This window comes from Littorina saxatilis, unplaced genomic scaffold (assembly GCF_037325665.1).
Source record: "Littorina saxatilis isolate snail1 unplaced genomic scaffold, US_GU_Lsax_2.0 scaffold_1036, whole genome shotgun sequence".
NCBI classification, from domain to species: Eukaryota; Metazoa; Mollusca; class Gastropoda; order Littorinimorpha; family Littorinidae; genus Littorina; species Littorina saxatilis.
In genome coordinates this window covers 24,384-43,190 of record NW_027127795.1, presented here as the reverse complement: position 1 = coordinate 43,190, position 18,807 = coordinate 24,384, and the positions used below count along the sequence as shown (strand labels likewise).

The window sequence follows — 18,807 nt, the reverse complement described above, 5'->3', positions numbered from 1 at the left end:
ACTTTCAATCAGTTGTGCCACACATTGATAAAGATACATGCAACCTTATGAAAGAAACTATGCGCACCATAACAAATATGCCCAGGTTTATTGCTGTTATTAGTGTTAATGTGTTAAAGCATTCCCTGACTTGGCCAGCTATACCTAACATTTCCACCAAGCTGTTAAAGAACTGACTCAGGATATAAAAAGGGCAAAGCTCCACTTTTGATCAGCTTTAACTAAGCTTTGAGTTTGACAATCAAAATTATAATATTTACAATGGTTGCCCTTGAATGATGACTTTATAAATGATTTTTCTAGAGATTGACTGTCAACAGTTTTCCAATATGATAAAAAATGGTTTTCACTCAATGTTCACACAATGTTGACAGGTTGATATGTGTAGGTGTTACCTAAGTATTACATGCAGAAATCTGTTCAATGATGTGTGTTTATCATTATGAGTGTGTGGAAAAGAACTTAACCTGTAATTTTTGATGAAATGATGTGATGTTTTACTTTTATGTTTGTGTTTAAGATTAATTCATTATATTTGAAATTATCCATCAGGCAAATTTGAAGTTGAGGAATATGGCGTTGGATCCTGGATACTTTGCTCACTATACCAGAGGGCAGTTCATCTTGCAGCTCTCTTTGTCAAACTTAAAGAAACATGGAAGCCTGACAACAAGCACAAGTTCTGGTAAGAAATTTACTCAGTTGATGTTCAGGGGATTTATTTTGAATACATGTATTTAGTTTTACTAGTACCACCCATATATATACAGGTTTGCAAGCTTAACTAAAGTCAAAGACCAGATCAGTGAATAGGATTCTTGTCGGTCATCGGTCACTTGACGCATAGAATTGTGAAATGACCGATTGATTTTTCAGTGAGCTGGTCATTGACTTTTCAATCAATCTGTCATCGAAATAAGCGATGACCAAAACATTTTCTAAATGATCTAGATGTTGAATTTATGCTCAGTCGGTCAATGACCGATACAGTACTAAAATCAACCTAATTATTGCCAGATGTTTTGAATCATTTGCAAACCAGGAAGATATATAATATGTATTCAAATCAATAGATGAGCGTTTTCAATCCTAGCTTTATTACACAACATTAACAGATCACACATTAAAATCCTTGAAACTCGACATGTGAAGATTCATGAAAAATAACGAACGATCATGTATAGTAACAACTAACATTAACAATATTTAGAGTATGTATCCGGCACGGTTGGCCTAGTGGTAAGGCGTCCGCCCCGTGATCGGGAGGTCGTGGGATCGAACCCCGGCCGGGTCATACCTAAGACTTTAAAATTGGCAATCTAGTGGCTGCTCCGCCTGGCGTCTGGCATTGTGGGGTTAGTGCTAGGACTGGTTGGTCCGGTGTCAGAATAATGTGACTGGGTGAGACATGACTCGCAGGGCTCACATCCACGTCGGACATCGGACATACACGGATATTTTTTCCAAATGTCCTATACATTTGTCATGCAAGAGGACATATGTCCTATTGTTTTTGTCACAAAGGGGTTATTGTCCGATTATGCTTTCATTTGATCTGGAAACTGTCACTACTTTCCAATTTACAGTAGTTTGATTTGCTACGATGTGTCTCTCCAAGCAGACAAAACATGCTGTTAGTGTCCGTTTTGTTGCGAGACAAAAAAGGTCCTATTAATTTTTTTCCGGGACAAATGTCCTATCGCTTTTACATTGTCCAGGACATTTGTCCTATGCATCTCTCATGGATGTGAGCCCCTGATGGAGCCTGTGCTGCGACTTTTGTCTTGTGTGTGGCGCACGTTATATGTCAAAGCAGCACCGCCCTGATATGGCCCTTCGTGGTCGGCTGGGCGTTAAGCAAACAAACAAACAAACACAAAAGAGTATGTATATGAGCGCTCAAACTCGAAAGAGCTTTACCCAACAAAACAATTCAGTCAGGGTTTTTTCTTCAAAAAGCATGAATGGATTACAAGGGCATCCTTATATTAGATACATAATATGGTCACTTGAAATCTACCAGATTAACTGAGAATTGTTTTTCTTCTCTGCTTGTTTCAAAGTTTAAACTTTTAAAAGTTGTTTTTAAATCACCATTGTAACCAGTTCAGTGTGCATTTTCTCTGTACAGATAAGTCCAGTATCTCCAGAATACTCACCACTCCTCAGACATTAGAGGTATGTCAGTGCTCTTTTCTTTTTGTCATTTTGTATTACTATTAGTGTCTACTTCCTTCTTCTTGTAGAATTGATTTGCTACTGACTATAGACAATATGGTACATTACATTCCTTATTCTTCAATCAATCCTCAATATAGACATTGATAGTGGTCTTGTTTAAAGCCAGCTATGTTGATACCCAGAGAAGTCTGTTACACCACCATTGCGCTTGTGTGCTTCAACTTGCGATATTAGTAATCCTTTTTTTTGGCTCCACGTAAGTGTAGCCTATGCGATGATAAACTTTGTCTGTCTGTGCGTGCGTGCGTATGTATGTATGTATGTGTGTATGTCTGTGGTAGAAACTTTAACATTTCCGAGTCTATGGATTACGTCAGTCTCGGTCAAAAGTGTTCGACGTGTGTGATAGAAACTATTTGAAGACGTCACATTATGACGTAAGAGGGTTAGACGTCACGCAAAGGAATTACTGAAAGTCTCGGTCATTGTTATTGTGAGCGGGCCGAGACTTCTTGGCAGATCCAGGGTCTCGCTTTCTTGCATCGTTTCACCTATGCTTACTGTGTGTTTGTGTGTGTGTGTGTGTGTTTAATGTGTGTGTGTGTGTGTGTGTGTGTGTGTGTGTGTGTGTGTGTGTGACGGAGTGATTGAGTTTGTGTTACTGTTTGTCGATTTCTTACGTGAGCCTTGAAGGCTTCGCCTCTTGTTGTGTGTGTTGTGAAGGCTCTGTGGTTTACACCTATCAACATCGTTTACTGTTACTGTTAGTGGGTATTACAAAGAGGTTAGGCAGACAGGGACACTTGCAATCAGTTGTGCCACTTATTGATAAAGATGCATGCAGCCTTATGAAAGAAACTATGCGCACCATAACAAATATGCCCAGGTTTATTGTTCATTTGCTGTTATAGTTTTTATGGCCAGCTACCTAACATTTCGACAAAGCTTTTAAAGAACAAACTCAGGATATGATTATAACAAGGGCAAAGCTCCACCTTTGATCAGCTTTTAGCTTTGTTTGACAAACAAGATTTTTATATTTACAATGGTTGCCCTAATGATGACTTTACAATTGATTTTTGTAGAGATTGACTGTCAAAAGTTTTCCAATATGTTGTAAAATGGTTTCCACTCAATGTTGACAAGTGGACATGTGTAGGTGTTACTGTTACATGCAGAAATCTGTTCAATGATGTGTGTTTATGAGTGTGTGGAAAAGAACATAACCTGTAATTTTTGTTTCAGAATGAAAACTACTGCCCGGAGAATGAGACAGGAGCTTCTTCAATCTCAGTGGACTACCCTCTCCTTCAACCAAGCAACCAGAAGACTTTATATGATCAAGGTACATGATTTTCCTCCGCTCCTACTTGAAGTTGAACATTTCTGTTTTTGTTAGTTCTGCCTCTGATCTCTACAATATGCATGTCATGAGCAATGAACTGTTGTGTTGCTTGTTATCAGTAATATCACTCTTCTTCTTCTTGGTTTAAACAAAACTTTATTCAATTTTTAATCATGACAAGAACAATGCATGGATGATTACATACTCGAGCATATAATGCTTATTTTAAGCAATCATAGTAATTACAAAACAAAGGTTAGCATGATGGCGGAATAAGTACATTAGCTCCTTTCAGGAAACGAAAAACAAAACAAAAGACAAAACAGATACACAAACAAGCAGAAAATGGGAAGGGGTTGGTGATACAGGAGGTGGGGAAAGGGCAGCTAGCTAGTAGCTAGCTTAAGGGAAAAAGAAGAAGAAGACTTAGAGCGCCAATATTTGAGGGGATTTTTCAATTGTAATAAGTGCACATAAGACACTCGCACAAAGTTAATGCGTATTGTGATCAGAGGAAAAGTCACTACATTGCGCATAAATCGAGACATAATTGATAAGTCGGAAAACAACAAAAGAACATGAGAGAGGTTATGGGGAAAAATTTGTCAGGCAGCATGTTGCATGACAGTGTCTAATAAATGTAATGAGTGAAGTATAGAGGCTCATTTACGGAACCTGCCCGTCTGTCTAATATAGTCCTTCCGGATAAGTAGCCAGTGAAAATCTTCAAGTGTAGCAACCTCTGTTTGCTTTTTCAAATGGCTTTTATAAGTACTTCAAATCTGTGTTATATGTTATTGGGATATCACACACCCTGAGGCGCCAAACGTGGCCGAGTGAAGTGGAGCTCCGCGAAAAGCTGTGGGGGACAGCGGCATCACTGCGGCTGACTGCGGGATTTGCACTCAACACTGGACTGGACATCTAGACGTATGGCCGGGAACGTAGAAGAAGAAGATTGGGATATCATAATTATAAGCTTTCCAGCCCTGTTTGTCTCATTGCTAGTTTTCATTTAATTTGTTAACAGAGACCTACAGACCAGTCTTGAACCCAGCAGCAGAAAGCAGGTCAGAGGTATCATCGACTGCGATAGCAGACAGGTCCTCAGCAACATCAGCAGAAAGCAGATCAAATGTTGACAGCCTGCCCTTAGTAAGTGTTGATTTTGTTACTGATATACTGTAGTACCTGCAAAGTATACGGGTCTCGATGAACCCACTTTTTGTGCTGTTTTTCAAACAAACTTTGCAGGTAGGATTAGGTGCATATCAGCATATTGTGTGCCAAGCTTGGTTGACAAATATTTAGCGATTCATGATTTATTAGCGATTTTTCAGTACACAATCAGGGATGTTGCCACAAATTCATACCTATAGGACAAATGCCCTGAGCTCTTCGGCATCAATAGGACATTTGACTGCTTTCAGACATTTCAATAGGACATTATAATTGTGTACAAAACACAAAATTATCATGTGCAAACACACATATCAGTACATGCACCAACATTGTGTGCAGGACACACACAAAAGAGAAACAAACTAAAAAACGACCAAAAACTTCAGCACTATCACGGAAAGAATATCAAATATCGTGCTGTCCGAAGGAATGGAGTTTTTATCGGACCATGACCGCGCTCAGTTGAAAACGATAGGACATCTGACCGCAATGCGTTTATGTGAATCGGACATTTGAGCCTTGTAATCGGTCTATGTCCGATGTCCGACGCCTAACCACATCCCTGCACAATATGCTGATATGCACCTAAACCTACCTGCAAAGTTTGGTCGAAATATACCGGTTTCGATGAACCCACTTTTTGTGCTGTTTTTCAACCAAACTTTGCAGGTAGGGTTAGGTGCATACAGGCATGAGCAAGATCGGTCGCCCACTTGCCACAGGCGACCAGAAATGAGTGTGGGCGAGTAGAAAGTTTTATAATGATCGCCCGCTTGGCGAGTGTAAATTTTGGGTCTGTGGTATCAATTTCCAAGCGACGATTGTCTGTTGTGAAGCACGTTGTCGTCTACGATTGCTAAAATTAGATGTGATCGGAGCTCCAGTTCCAGGAAATTCTCTTTAGTGACCAATCAGAATGACCTTATGATTTCAGGGTTATCAGGACTTTTTGTTGACACGATTTTAACCAATCAGTATTGTCGACGCAGCATGTGTGTCTCAGAAGCCTAGGCAGATCTGAAGCTGTAAACATGTAGAAATACTTGGACAACTAGCCAAACCAGAGGGAACGGAGTCCGAGAGATTAAAAAGTATGACTCCGGACAGAGGAAGCGTTCCTTCCAGGCAGACTACACAAAAATGTCATGTTGTGTACAGTACTGCTTGCAAAAAGCATGCCGCTTCTGAGAAGGAAAGAAAGGGGCCATTCGTTGTTGGTACGGACAAATTAAGCTAGAAAACATACGTGCACACGAAACATCAAAGTCTCACCAACAAAACACCAAAAAATGGGTAAACTCAAACAAAAAGGTTGAAGACACCGAGGGGGGGACACGCTATGCACCAGCTAACGCAAGACTAGCGTGCTCATGTCGCTCAACTAATGCGATCTGTACAGGCGCTTGCAAAGACCTGCTCGCCTTTCACCACGTTTGAATGGATAGAATCGTTTTGTTGTTTGGAAACTCATTTTTGTGGGCAAGTGAAATTGTTTGTGGGCTAGTCAATTTTGAATTTCACTAGCCCACAAGGCGAGTGAAAATTCTGGAACTTGCTCATGCCTGTGCATATCAGCAGATTGTGTGCCAAGTTTGGTTGACAAATATTTAGCGATTCATGATTTATTAGCGATTTCTCGGTTTCAATTCCCCTCATTTTGGTTGTATACACCATGCGTGGTTTCACAAAATGCCGTCTGTGTCTATCACTGTGTGCAGCTGGCTGCTATACGTTAAGCGGAGCTAACGTCCAATTACCAGCGGATGGCTTTAAACTGTCCTGGCGTTGCGTTGCTGACTTGTTCTAGTCTGCTGTTGTTCTTGGGAAGAAGGAGAATTCATACTCATTTCTCTCTCATTTCTCATTACTTTATTGTCCCATCGCTGGGAAATTCGGGTCGCTTCCTCCCAGTGGAAAGCTAGCAGCAACGGAGTCCAATTACCAGCGGATGGCTTTAAACTGTCCTGGCGTTGCGTTGCTGACTTGTTCTAGTCTGCTGTTGTTCTTGGGAAGAAGGAGAATTCATACTCATTTCTCTCTCATTTCTCATTACTTTATTGTCCCAGTGGAAAGCTAGCAGCAACGGAGTCGCGCTACCCAGGTGTCTGCGTGTTTGGGTGTATTCAGCCACCTGCACTTATGGCAGAATGACCAAGGTCTTTTACGTGCCATTGTGATGACACGGGGGTGGGACATGGCTTCTGTCTCTGGGTCTGCACATAAAGTTGACCCGTGTCCGTCCCGGCCCGAATTCGAACCTGCGACCTTTCGATCACAAGTCCAGTGCTCTACCAACTGAGCTACCAACCGAGCTACTGGGCGGTTTGAGCTGTTGTTAGTTGCGGCTGGCTGCTATACGTTAAGCTCGGCTAACATCCAATTACGAGCAGACCGTGCTATACACGGTGACGCCGTGTCCCCTCGGACATCCTTGTCTAGGTTTTTAAAAAAATTTTTTAAAGCACCTTACAACAAAGTGTCATGAAATCTTATGTCCATGCAAAAGTTAGGCTGAAACCTGTACAATGATATTGTTTATGAGTATGTAAAAAGAACAAAACCTGGATATTTTGTTTCAGGACGAAGACTACTGTCCTGACACTGAGAGTGAGACGGGAGCTTCTTCAATCTCTGGATTATCCTCTCCTTAAACCAAGGACACGGAGGACTTTATATGATCAAAGTACATGATTTTCCTCTGCTCTTACTTGAACCTTTCTGTTTTTGTTATTTTACCGTCAAATGTTTTGCTTTATGTGGTCTGAATGCCACTTTTCTGTTACATAGTGAACTAGAAAATACAGGGAAACCTTGAGGCTAAGAGACTAAAGTGCATCTGTAAGACTAAGACGAGTATATTATGGTTGAACAAGTGGGAGAGCCTCTTAAAGATAAGAAATAGACAAATTTCAAAGCCTGAGTTACAGAATCTTTTTGATGGTTGTATTCAAAAGGTTTGACTGTACCTAACTGACTCTGCACTTGGATCTCTTGAGGTTAAGTTTCTTTAAATTCGAATCAATGTTAAATTCAAAATAAGCAGGGGAAAAGTTCTTGTGAGCAGAAATGTTGTTTCAATATCAGGCGTGCACAAGATCGGTCACCCTTGTTGCCCTAGGCAAATAAAAATTAGTGTGGGCGAACAAAATTGAGAATGTGATCGCCCGCAGGGCGGGTGTAAAATTTGCGCTCAAGAAACTTCTTCTTCTTCTTCTTCTTCTTCTTCTTCTTCTTCTTCTTCTTCTTCTTGTGCTTGAGCTCCCTGGGCCATCCCTTTTTGCGAATGAGAATTTTGCGTTTATGGCCGTTTGTTTATTATACCCTGCCACATGGGCAGCCATACTTCGAGAGATTAAGAGAATGGTATTTAATGTGGAGTTACGAGATAAGAAAAGCCGAATGCGAAAGTTTGTGTCAGTCGGCAACTGAGTTCAGGACTACAGCCCACGAGCGGAACCGCGCGGTATAGGACGTTAAGAGTTAATTCAGTAGCCCACATTGTGACATGTATACAATTTAGAAACTTCCTCATGCCTGAATATAGCCAAAATTTCAATACATGTATAGCCTTTATTTTTTTTATCAAATACTAAGAAGAGCTTTTGTTAGGGCCTAGCGGTGATTTGAATATAGTCGGGAATTCATTCAATATAACGTTGTGTCAATACAACAGTGCTTCTCTATGTTAAATTACAATGCAATAAACTGCTGCTTCTGATTTTATTGCTAATAAACAGGCTGAATTTTTACCTAATATGAAGAAAGTTTCTAAGTTTACAAGATGGGTGTCATGAGCAATGCACTGCTTTTATAAGTACTCCAAATCTGTGTTATATTTTATTGGAAAAACAAGCTTTCCAGCCCTCTTTATCTTATTGCTAAAGTTCTCATTTAATTTGTTAACAGTGACCCACAGACCAGCTTCGTACCCAGCAGCAGAAAAAAGGTCAGAAGGACTGAAATAGGAGACAGGTCCTCATCAACAGCAGCAGAAAGCAGTTCATCATTGTCAGCAGTTTTAGTCAAGCAGTATGTAAGACATGTTGAGTCCTTTGTACTGGAAACTTGCATTTTCCCAGTAAGGTTATATATTGTACTGCGTTGCAGGCCCCTGGGGCAATTTTTGATTAGTGCTTTTGTGAACAAGAAACAGTTAACAAGTGGCTCTATCCCATCCCCCCCTCCCGCAGTGGGGCACTGCGGTTATGAAATTAAAAGCCCCTCCTGTTTTTGGAACCGCAGGAGCTTTCTAGTTTGCTGTTAGGTAGATTTTTGGTTCCTCTTTCCTGTCATGCTCTCTTTTTCTTCATGAATTCTTTTCTTTTTTCTGCCTTCTTGCTCATTCACCTGTATTTTTTCCAAAAATCTCTTCTCTTGCCGCTTGTCTCGTGATTCATGTATAGTTTAATCTGTTAGTGTTCTGATGTAAGTCCAGCAGTAGATAGGTTAAGCCTATTTTAACATACTGGAAACTGGTAATCTTCCAGTAGGTATTAATTTAGTTTTACTAAAGCCTGCTGGGACACAAGTAATGGGTTAGTGCATTTGTAAACAGGAATCGCTTGACAAGTGGCCCCCTTCATCCCCCCCTTCCTCGTCCTGATATGGCTCTGCGTAGTCGGCTGGACGTTAAGCAACAAACAAACAAACCATCCCCCCCCCCCCCCTTTCCCTGTCGCGATATAACCTTGAACGGTTGAAAACGACGTTAAACACAAAATAAATAAAGAAAGAAAGATTGTCAGCAGCTGGGAAAAGATCGCCATCAACACCAAAAAACAGCAGATTATCATCAAGAGCAAAACGCGAGTCGTCATCTACAGCAGAAGGCAGATCATCATCAACAGCAACAAATAGCAGATCATCATCAACAGCAACAAATAGCAGATCATCATGACCGGCACAGTTGGCCTAGTGGTAAGGCGTCCGCCCCGTGATCGGGAGGTCGTGGGTTCGAACCCCGACCGGGTCATACCTAAGACTTTAAAATTGGCAATCTAGTGGCTGCTCCGCCTGGCGTCTGGCATTATGGGGTTAGTGCTAGGACTGGTTGGTCCGGTGTCAGAATAATGTGACTGGGTGAGACATGAAGCCTGTGCTGCGACTTCTGTCTTGTGTGTGGCGCACGTTAAATGTCAAAGCAGCACCTCCCTGATATGGCCCTTCGTGGTCGGCTGGGCGTTAAGCAAAAACAAACAGCAGATCATCATCAACAGCAACAAACAGCAGATCATCATCAACAGCAACAAACAGCAGATCATCATCAACAGCAACAAACAGCAGATCATCATCAACAGCAACAAACAGCAGATCAGCAACAAACAGCAGATCATCATCAACAGCAACAAACAGCAGATCATCATCAACAGCAACAAACAGCAGATCATCATCAACAGCAACAAACAGCAGATCAGGAACAGCAACAAACAGCAGAACAGCAACAAACAGCAGATCATCATCAACAGCAACAAACAGCAGATCATCATCAACAGCAACAAACAGCAGATCATCATCAACAGCAGATTGCAGATCATCATCAACAGCAGAAAGCGGATCATCATCACAAGCAAAAAGTAAGCCATCATCAACAGCAGAAAGCAGATCATCATCGACACTAGAAAGCAGACCATCATTAACACTAATAACAGCAGAAAGCGGAGCAGCAGCAGCAGAAAGCAGATCGATCATCAACAGCACAAAACAAATCACCATCAACAGCAGAAAGTTTGTCAGAGACAACAGCAGAAAGCAGGTCAGAGACAACAGCAGTTACAACGGAATCAACATCAGGTAGCCAACCCCAGAAACAAGCTATACCAAAACAAAAGAAAAAAAGACCGAAGCGGCCATGTGTGTACTGTGGAGAATTTCAGGCTGTGCTTCCGCGACACCTACGTCGAAAACACAAAGATGAAGAGGCAGTTAAAGCAGCATTAGCACTCCCAAAGACGGAACAAGATTGTGTATCTGATGCCTTGAAGAAAGAAGGAATCTATGCCAAAAATGTTCTCTTGCAAGCAGAACAAGGAGTAGGAGTCACTTTGATTAGAGAAAGGTCCCAGGGCACCCAGAAAACAGTGATGTGCAGTTCATGTAAAGGCTTTTACAGTAAATCAAGGATTTGTCAACACAAGAAGATGTGTTCCAGTGCAGCTTCATCAACAACAGGCGCTAGAACAGTTGATTTTTCTTCCTTAAGATCAGATGTTTCTACTCGGTTTCAGACAGAGGTTTTAGACCGCTTCAGACATGATGATATCGGAGAAATATGCCGCAAGGATAAAGTGGTTTTGCTTCTTGGTCAGAAATTATGGGCAAAAGCTGTACAAAAAGATAAACGTGGGGTCATGTCAGACATGCGTGCATTTGCCAGCCTATTTAAGAAAATGAACGATGTTGCTTAAGTCAATAATCTCACAAAGTTAAAAAACAAAGGATTACTGTACACACAGGTGAAGATCTGTTTCAGAGAAAGAATTTTGATTACTTGACACAGGCAATCCAAGAGCTTTCACATGATGAAAACGGTACAGAAAAGTCAGGCCAGAAAGTCACCATCGGCTTTGTGATTAAGAAAGCTGTTAAGGTGATGCGTGGCTACTATGCTCAACACAACCTTTACCCCCCGCGGGTTAGGGGGAGTCCCATATTGGTTGGGACTAGAAAGAATTTACCCGATGCTAACCAGCATGTCGTAAGAGGCGACTGACGGTTCTGTTTCTTCTCTTCTTTTGTCTTATTTCTGCCTTACCAGTCCTTTCACCTATATTTCCTTCCAAGAAAACTCTCCCTACTATTCCCTGCAGTTTTCCAATTCTTTTCTTGTTGTCTTATTTCTACCTGACTGGATCCATCACCTTTATTTCACTTACCAAAAGTCTTCTTTTCCACATCCTTATTTCTCTGCACCCCGCATGTCGTATGAGGCGACTAACGGATTCTGTTTCTCCTTTAACCCTTGTTAAGTGGTTCTTGTATAGAATATAGTCAATGTTTGTAAAGATTTTAGTCAAGCAGTATGTAAGAAATGTTTAGTCCTTTGTACTGGAAACTTGCATTCTCCCAGTAAGGTCATGTGTTGTGCTGCGTTGCGGGCCCCTGGGGCGGTTTTTTGATTGGTGCTTTTGTGAACAAGAAACACTTAACAAGTGGCTCTATCCCATCTCCCCCCTTTCCCCTATCCCATCTCCCCCCTTTCCCTCGTCGCGATATAACCTTCGTGGTTGAAAACGACGTTAAACACCAAATAAAGAAAGAAAGAAACACAACCTTTTGGACCAGGGCGATGAACTGCAGACATTTTATGATGTCCTGAATTTGAACTGGGACTTCATTTTTTACTCTGCATAGCTGCACTGTGAACAAAGGAGAAACAGTTTTGAGACAGCCGGAAGATCAACCTGTGGAAATAGACATCGCAACTTAGAAAGAACATGTTGGGAACTCAAAGTCAATGATGAATGATAATTACAAACTATGGGATGTACACCAGTTCATCATTCTAAGAAATCTGATAGTTACGAGACTCACAATGTAAAATGCGTGTCGTGGTGGAGAACCCGCTAGACTGACAACAACAGAATGGAAAGACGCAGAAGATGGAAAATGGATTGATGAAGATCTGGTTCAAAACGTGTCGGATCCTCTTGAAAAGTCCCTCATGACAAATCACAAACTTGCCTATCAGGCAGGGAAGGGAAGTCGTCGCCTCGTTCCAGTGTTGATTCCCAATGATACTCTGGAACCCCTGCGCAAACTGATGGAGGAAAGAAGCACTGTTGGAATTCACAAAGACAATGTGTTCCTGTTTCCAAACACTGGACAGTCAATGGATCATGTTACAGGCTGGAATTGCATTAGCTCTGTCACAAAAGAAATGGGCGACAAACTGAAAAAGCCTCATCTGTTGATAGCGGATAAGTTCAGACACCGATCGTCTACTGTATTTGCCTTGCAAGATGTTCCAGAGAGTGAAAGAGAGTTGTTCTATCGGCAGATGGGTCACAGTGGTTCTGTCAACAAAAATGTGTACCAATGTCCGTTGGCTGTAATGGAGGTGACCAGGGTGGGTGGATTTTTACAGTCACTGGACATGCACGGCAAAACTTGTGGCAAATCAGTGTTAGTGACTGCCACTTCTTGCACTGCCAGTTCTTCAAGAACTTCAGATGCACATTCTACGACTGCTGCTGTCACTTCTTCGAGTACTTCAGATGAGCATTCTACGACTGCCACTGCCAGTTCTTCAAGTACTTAAGATGAGTATTCTACGACGGCCACTGCCAGTTCAAGTACTTCAGATGAGCATTCTACGACTGTCACTGCCAGTTCGTCTAGTATTTCAGATGAGCATTCTACGACTGCCACTGCCAGTTCAAGTATTAATGGTGATTCTTCTGTTGCTGCAGCGGAAAGTGAGTCTCGAAAAAGATCATACTAGCTACCAATGGGAAGCTGTGGACACAAAAAAGGTTGAGGCATATTTCAAAAGTGACATACAGAAGACTGGGAGAGGTGTGACAGGGTCATTGCCTGGCATCAAAGAAATTCAAGCTTTCTTGACAGTGCACAATGTTTTTTGTGGTATTCCACTTGAAAAGAAACAAAAAGTCAGCTTGGTATGGAGCAAAAAATTCAACGAGAGAAAGAAGTTCAGGAGCAAAGTCGCTTTTGACACTGTGTAAATTTCATCTTATCTCATGACTTCCTACACAGTTCTGATAGAGTTCCAATTTCCCAAAGATTAGGACTATCATTGTCAGTAGTTATGGAGTGAAAATGATGCAACAACCACTTTTCATTCTCTTTTTCATCCTTTCCTCATGATCTGGAGTTGTGTTTGAAAGTGTGTAGATCCTTCACGTCCTGATAGGAAAGTTTCATGGAACATTGGTGGGTTTTTTTTTTTTTTTTTTTTCAAAGCAAGGTTAGCGTGTCCTATTGTTGCATCACGCAGTGGGGCACTGCGGTTATGAAATTAAAGGCCCCTCCTGTTTTTGGAACCGCAGGAGCTTTCTAGTTTGATGTTAGGTAGATTTTTGGTTCCTCTTTCCTGTCATGCTCTCTTTTTCTTCATGAATTCTTTTCCTTTTTCTGCCTTCTTGCTCATTCACCTGTATTTTTTCCAAAAATCTCTTCTCTTGCCGCTTGTCTCGCGATTCATGTATAGTTTAATCTGTTAGTGTTCTGATGTAAGTCCAGCAGTAGATAGGTTAAGCCTATTTTAACACACTGGAAACTGGTAATCTTCCAGTAGGTATTAATTTAGTTTTACTAAAGCCTGCTGGGACACAAGTAATGGGTTAGTGCATTTGTAAACAGGAATCGCTTGACAAGTGGCCCCCTTCATCCCCCCCTTCCTCGTCCTGATATGGCTCTGCGTAGTCGGCTGGACGTTAAGCAACAAATAAACAAACAAACAAACCTATTGTTGCATCCAGTTGAGAAAGACTATTGACCAAGTGGCTGTTAGTTTGCTCTGTTTTAAACAAGGTTAGTGTGTCCTATTGTTGCATCCAGTTGAGAAAGACTATTGACCAAGTGGCTGTTAGTTTGCTCTGTTTTAAACAAGGTTAGTGTGTCCTATTGTTGCATCCAGTTGAGACAGACTATTGACCAAGTGGTTAGTGTGTCCTATTGTTGCATCCAGTTGAGAAAGACTATTGACCAAGTGGCTGTTAGTTTGCTCTGTTTTAAACAAGGTTAGTGTGTCCTATTGTTGCATCCAGTTGAGAAAGACTATTGACCAAGTGGCTGTTAGTTTGCTCTGTTTTAAACAAGGTTAGTGTGTCCTATTGTTGCATCCAGTTGAGAAAGACTATTGACCAAGTGGCTGTTAGTTTGCTCTGTTTTAAACAAGGTTAGTGTGTCCTATTGTTGCATCCAGTTGAGAAAGACTATTGACCAAGTGGCTGTTAGTTTGCTCTGTTTTAAACAAGGTTAGTGTGTCCTATTGTTGCATCCAGTTGAGAAAGACTATTGACCAAGTGGCTGTTAGTTTGCTCTGTGTTAAACGAGGTTAGTGTGTCCTATTGTTGCATCCAGTTGAGAAAGACTATTGACCAAGTGGTTAGTGTGTCCTATTGTTGCATCCAGTTGAGAAAGACTATTGACCAAGTGGCTGTTAGTTTGCTCTGTTTTAAACAATGTTAGTGTGTCCTATTGTTGCATCCAGTTGAGACAGACTATTGACCAAGTGGTTAGTGTGTCCTATTGTTGCATCCAGTTGAGAAAGACTATTGACCAAGTGGCTGTTAGTTTGCTCTGTTTTAAAGGTGCATGTCAAAAAAATTCTGAAATTTCTATTTCATCATTGCATTGTTTTCTTAATTTAAAAAAAAACCACTTTTCAAACAATAACCATCTTTCTATCTGAAACAACACGGCCATGACAGTCTTTTAAAACAATCTTGTATTATCCCATAGGCTAGGCTACCTAAGTTCCTCTGCGACATGTTTAGTTTTAAGCCGGCAGAGCCCGTTATTTAAAGGATTTGGGCACGCTGAATTCATAAATATAATTGATGTTGTCATCACAACAGGAAAATGCCTATTATGCAAGTTAGACTGCTTTTCAAACGCCATTTTGAATATTTAATTTTACAACTCGAACGAGAGGCATATGTAAGATAAGCAGATAACAGAAATGGAACCAGCATGGTCAAATCACCTAAGAGCAACCAAATTAGTAGAAAATATAATTAATTACGAGGCTTTTTGACTGAAAGCTACTTTCCCTAGGTTAAACTCTCTCCTATCACCCCCAGACCAGTCCCCCCCCCCCCCCCCAGGCCAGTTGTTAAGTGTTTCTTGTATAGAATATAGTCCATGATTGAAAAGATTTTAGTCAAGCAGTATGTAAGACATGTTAAGTCCTTTGTAGTGGAAACTTGCATTCTCCCAGTAAGGTCATATATTGTACTACGTTGCAAGCCCCTGGAGCAATTTTTTGATTGGTGCTTTAGTGAACAAGAAACAATTAACAAGTGGCTCTATCCCATCTCCCCCACTTTCCCCATCGCGATATAACCTTCGTGGTTGAAAACGACGTTAAACACCAAATAAAGTAAAGATTGAAGGATCATGAACATGCTGCTACTGGTGATGTGATGATGTGGGGGTAGATTAATTTGATTTTTTCTTTATTGAATAACTATGCAAGTAATTGTGTACATGTTATCATAATTTCATTGCATTGTTTGCAGTGCAGGTATTCCTTACTGATTTTGTTCTTTTCTCATAACATTGTTTACTGTTGATACCTTAAAACGAAGTGAGTTAATTTTCATTTTTCCATGATCAAGGCTTTTATGAACAAAGGCGTTATGATGTCGTGCTATCAGTTAAGGTGGCAGACCAGGGCAGAAAAACCTGGTGCTGATATGTGTCAGCCAGGATCTACAATGGTTTGGTCCATACTCATTGAGGTTTCCTTTCAAAAATTTTAACATGGAATTTGTTTCCAAAGTAACTTAATGTAAATTATTTTATATATGGTGCCAAGAAAATCAGTCGGATAATGGAGGTGGTTGTTATTGGGAGGGGTCGTTATGGGAGGTTTCACTGTATTCAACTCGGTGATCTGATCACGAGAGTAATCACAATCAACAGTATGCAGATATGTGGTGGAAAGGGTGGATTAAGAATAAGGTTTTGTTACCACACATGAGGTAAACTTGAAGGACATGACAAAGTTTAAAATCACAGTACAGTAGTGTTGTCATAAAATGTGAAAATTTTTCAGATACATGTATTTGAACCCTCAAATGCTTTTGCAAGTCGTCCGGTATCAAAGCAGCGGCCTCTTCTGTCGACAAAAAAGCGTTGCGACTGGACACCGCCATCTTGGCAACTCAGAAACGAGATCGGCAGTTTTGCTTACGTAACCGTGGCAATGGTCTTTGGTGGTCTGAGAATGTGTACTCTCTACTACATGATAGATACCCTTTCACTTTCAGTAGCTTCCCCTGTAGAATCACTGCAGAAATGTCTTACCCTAAGTTTGGTCTTTTTCTTATGAGTGCGACATTTATGTTAAAATGTCTTGCACTTCTTTGGTTTGAAGAATGTCAGCCAGGTATGGTTTCCCTAATGTTCTCTTTCCAAATGATGTGGTTAGGTTGTGATAAAGAAATCAGAATTTTAAATCTTGACATGCAAACTTATTCGGACTCATTTCGTATCAAAAAGGTTAGTCACTTGCGCTGTTGCTCTGTTTGCTGAGTGTGTGCAAGGGCTCTCTGTTACTGTTAGATGCAAAGTCATGTAAATGATGCTGTTGATCATTTTGCCAAGGTCACAAAAAAGACTAACATGGTCCCAGATACGCATCAAAATTAGTTTGAAACTATTTTATTTTCAAGAGAAAGGGTCTTGTTTGATTAATATATGATTTGTATTATTCAAATGAATTATGTCACCCTTGGAAAAACTATACACAATAGAAAGCAATGATTCCTGAAAATGGCTTTTCTGTTTTCCTTAGATTCCTGAATTCAAAACCAATTAAGAGTATGAAAACACTTTTTAGACCGATTAATTGCTCTGTACCTCTTGCTTTTTGACATTTGTAGGGGACCTGTGTTTCTGGTTTACTATATGTCAAGGTTCCAACAGGGTCCCTTGATCCCTAAATGAATAATTGGGTGTCTTCAGTTCAAAGGCAACTATGTGTTTGCCTTTTGATGTCTTGTTTTATTTTCATCATTATTGATCTCATGTGCCATATGATTCTTATAAGGTGAGAAGTTGAGCTAAATTGGCTTTTCATCACCCCCCCCCCCCCCCCCCCATTTTTGAGTCACTTGAGAAAAAGTGACTCTATGTAATCGGTCAGTGTTAGTCTGTCCGGCCGGCCGTCCGTAGACACCACCTTAACGTTGGACTTTTCTCGGAAACTATCAAAGCGATCGGGCTCATATTTTGTTTAGTCGTGACCTCCAATGACCTCTACACTTTAACGATGGTTTCGTTGACCTTTGACCTTTTTCAAGGTCACAGGTCAGCGTCAAAGGAAAAATTAGACATTTTATATCTTTGACAAAGTTCATCGGATGTGATTGAAACTTTGTAGGATTATTCTTTACATCAAAGTATTTACATCTGTAGCCTTTTACGAACGTTATCAGAAAAACAAGGGAGATAACTAGCCTTTTCTGTTCGGCAACACACAACTTAACGTTGGGCTTTTCTCGGAAACTATAAAAGTGACCGGGCTCAAATTTTATGTGAACGTGACTCATTGTGTTGTGAATAGCAATTTCTTCCTGTCCATCTGATGCCTCATATAATATTCAGAACTGCGAAAGTGACTCGATCGAGCGTTTGCTCTTCTTGTTGTTAACCATACAATAACGCAGAATGTTTTTTGCCATGTACAGGTGCTAATAAGATACAGGGATTTTACATTTTGTTTTTGTTTCATCAGAATATCAAGAAGGTGCCAAATTTATGGACTTGATTATGTATGATTTAAACTTGACTCTGGTGTATCATACGTTAAACCTTTTGAAACTATTCTTCTTTCTTCTTGTTCTCAGTTTTCTTATCAGCATTTGCTTGTTTCTTATCTTTTGAAACTGGTCTTTAGTGTTTCATGAATAAAGTTCTAAAACATTTTCAAGGATTCTTGGTGTTTCTTTCAATAAAGATACTTTTCATTTTTGTGTGGATGTGACACAGGTAAAAATTAATTAGTTTATGACTGAGTTATCTTTAATATTCAATTTATACATTACATGTAATTGTTTTCATTTGATAATGCTTTTGTGCTCATTTTGATGCAGTCAACAAACTTCATACCATCATTTTTTCTTTGTCACATCCTTATCAACCGATTTGACCATTGCAAATCTATGTCTGTAAAAAACCGGCACGGTTGGCCTAGTAGTAAGGCGTCCGCCCCGTGATCGGGAGGTCGTGGGTTCGAACCCCGGCCGGGTCATACCTAAGACTTTAAAATTGGCAATCTAGTGGCTGCTCCGCCTGGCGTCTGGCATTATGGGGTTAGTGCTAGGACTGGTTGGTCCGGTGTCAGAATAATGTGACTGGGAGAGACATGAAGCCTAGTGTGCTGCGACTTCTGTCTTGTGTGTGGCGCA

The 18,807-nt window shown here is 40.7% G+C and overlaps 1 long non-coding RNA gene across 1 annotated transcript; it reads left to right on the top strand.

Moving 5' to 3' along the window:
* Positions 1–625: 625 nt before the first annotated feature.
* Positions 626–18,324, top strand: LOC138956166 (uncharacterized). Its single transcript, XR_011452528.1, has 6 exons — positions 626–685; positions 2,132–2,178; positions 3,427–3,526; positions 4,557–4,681; positions 7,288–7,391; positions 8,615–18,324. It is a non-coding gene; the product is annotated as an uncharacterized lncRNA (long non-coding RNA).
* The last annotated feature ends 483 nt before the right edge of the window (positions 18,325–18,807 follow it).